At 45.5% G+C, this 3,229-nt stretch overlaps 1 pseudogene; it reads right to left on the bottom strand.

Moving 5' to 3' along the window:
• Positions 1 to 1,651: 1,651 nt before the first annotated feature.
• On the bottom strand, positions 1,652 to 1,973 carry LOC115065216 (annotated as a pseudogene).
• Positions 1,974 to 3,229: the final 1,256 nt, after the last annotated feature.

Raw genomic sequence — 3,229 nt, 5'->3', positions numbered from 1 at the left:
CCCTGCTCCACAGGTACTGTGGAGAGACTCAGACACGCCCCGAGGAGTCACAAGCTTAGACGCTCTGCCTAGCCAGGATCCGGCTCCTGCTGGACTCCTGGGAATCCTGCTTCTAAGACACCTTTTCCATGGAGAAGCCTAATGTTAGGCATAACATGAACACTATACGCTTAGTTGGTATGAGCAGGGGGCAGTGGCCCAGTTGGTAGAATGCATGACAAGTGCGCACAGAATCCTGGGTTCGATCCCCAGGACAGCATAAACTGGATGTAATGGTGCATGCCTGAGCTCCCAGGACTCAGGAGGCAGAAGCGGGAACATTAGGAGTTTAAAGCAAATCTCAGTTATATCGTGAGGCCAACATGAGATACAGGAGCCCTTGACTCCAAAGGAAAAAGATTGATTTTATTGGATGACACATGCGCATTTCTTACAGTTGCTCTGAACCTCTCAGATTCTACCACGCATTGCACTTGTTAGTAGACATTAATTTATCCGTGAACACCTGTCTGTTTAGAGACAAGATGAAAGCTACAGGCAAGGCAAGGGAATCACCTCTCACCCATTCCCACTCTTCATTTGAGTGGACGCAACAATCCCATTCCAGGGAATCACAGAAGGGACTGGAAGTCACTGAGCCAACGTTACCCAGACTGTCTGCTAAACCCACTTCCCAAGGTACCCTGCCCTTTGCTTGCTCTCCAGTTCGTTCATTTCAGCTCGGGAGCGTTTACATAAACGCTGACTCCCCTGCCCTGATTACCCCTTTAATCAAATCTACTCTTTCCCCACCTCCTTGATCTCTCCTCTCAAATACAGTCGCTAATGATGTGTGCATGTGCCAGACTTGAACAAATGTTGAGCTGCGAACGACTGCGCCTGTTAATTCTCTCCTCTGCTCACACGGGCGGGATCCTCGAGTGCTGGCAGATGCTGCCTCCCCGGGGCTTCCGCGCCCAGTCACCCGCTTGCTTGGTGGGGAAGGAGGGGGACATTTCTCTCGTGAATGCCATTTGAATAAAATTTACTGTGCTCCGAGAAAGACGTGGAACCACAGGAAGGTACTGATGGACGGTAACATGAATGAATGGCGACGAGTGACGGGCGTGAGCACCTGGTAAATAATAACAACGCGGAGTCGAAGCCATCCACAGCGAAACCAGCTCCTGCTACACGGCCAGGGTGTCCAACGGGACTCCCTGCATAGCCCAGATGAATCATCACAAGAAAGCGAACAGTCCAACACGCCACAGCCGCCACCGCCTTTGAAAAGCCAGGGCATCGCAAATAGATCCTTGACTCTGAATCCAGACTCTACTCTTGAGCGAATGACTCAGTGGTCAGTGTAAAGTTGGAATTCTGGTAACACTTTGTTGGTGAGCTGAAGGTATCCGATGAGTTCATTTAAAACAAACAAACAAACAAACAAACATCCCCGGTGCTTGGTAAGTGCCACATTGACCTTGTTGGTTTTATGGCAATGATGGTGAATTTCACTGTCTGTCAGGTTCCTAGCTGAGTCTGCCCCTGACTTCCTTTGCTCCACCACTGACCTCGTGATCTGGGTTTTATATAACTTTATATTCCTCGCCAACCATCAGAGAGTGTGATCACACTGGCCGCTTCCACCTGTCGGCAGGAGGCTCTTCCATTAGCCGGCGGGGGGCTCTTCCACTAGTGGCTCCCATGGCTTCTGCTGCAACATTTTCCCTCGCCAGACTTAGTTCGTTTTCAGTCTGAAGAATCGCCTCTTCTATGTTACCGCCCTGAAGCATGCCTTCTCACTTTTTAACACTTTGACCATACCAAGCTTCTCAGAGGTAATCTGTGTATCTCCTACAGGCTGCATTTTTAGGAAACTATTCCAGAAGATCAAAACACTTTCCATACAATATTGTAAGCCTCTTTTGGGAAGCGTCTCACACAGCTAATCCTGCCAGGCCAGCGGTATTATCCTTCAGCAGGTCCTCCATGACAGTACCTGGAGCCTGCAGCACAGGATCTTTTTTTTTTTTTAACATCATTTTCTCCTCCAAACCTTCTCAATATATATAGATAAAAATAGAGATAGAGATAAATAGAGATAGGATATATATATATATATATATATATATATGAAAATATATTCTCATATATATATTGAGAAGGTTTGGGGGAGAAAATGATGTAAATATATTATATATAAGAATATATATTCTCATATAGTATATATACATATCCCCTCACTCTCTTTTAAATTCACATCCTCCTTTTTTAGTGCTGTTACACACATATCTGTATATCTGTTGTCTATAAATACAACCTGCTCAGTCTGTACAATGTTGCTTGTATGTATGTTTTTAGGACTGACCACTTGGTACTGAACAACCAACTGCCTCGCTCTTCCCTAGGAAAAGCTACTTGTCCTCCTCTCTGCCTTCCTTGGTCGCCTGTGGTTCTCTGTATATGGTTTAGGTCCCGCTCTGTGACAGAATACCTGTTGTTCCATCCTTCTTGTTCAGGTTAAGTTTAGGCAACTTTGATGAGACCTAGGTAAGACTTTATGGGTGTAGCTTCTATAGCTATATATCTGACAAAAAACAATATCCAGTGAATATAAAGAACAACAATAACAATAAGAGTGAAAACAAACAAACAAACAAACAAACACACAAATAACCCATCCCCAAACTGGGCCTGGAGTATTTAACAGACAGTTCTCAAAAGAATTAAAAAACTGCTAGGAAATATTTCAAAATATGTTCACCATCCCTAGCAATTAGGGGATGCAAATTCAGCAGCTTTGAGATCTCACCTAACCCCAGTCAGGTCGATAAAGAGCAACAAAATAATAGACAGCAAGTGTTGGGTGTATGGGGGCAAGGGAGCCCTTTCCTCATTGCTGGTGGAACTGCAAACTAGTCTAAGTACTCTGGCTATCAGTGTGGAGAATATTTAAAAAGCTAAAACTATGATCATATGACCCAGCTATACTACCCTCTGGCACATGTCCAATGGATGCTGCATCCTGTGTACACACGTGCTCATCCAGCATACACACAGGCTCATCCTGCATACACACAGGCTCATCCTGCATACACACATGCTCATCCTGCATACACACACACACACATGCTCGTCCTGCATACACACATGCTTATCCTGCATACACACAGGCTCATCCTGCATACGCACACACACATGCTCATCCTGCATACACACAGGCTCATCCTGCATACACACAGGCTCA

This window comes from Mus pahari, chromosome 13 (genome assembly GCF_900095145.1).
Source record: "Mus pahari chromosome 13, PAHARI_EIJ_v1.1, whole genome shotgun sequence".
In the NCBI taxonomy this organism is placed as follows: domain Eukaryota; kingdom Metazoa; phylum Chordata; class Mammalia; order Rodentia; family Muridae; genus Mus; species Mus pahari.
Note: the sequence above shows the minus strand (reverse complement) of the source record. Positions and strands in the feature narration are given on the sequence as shown.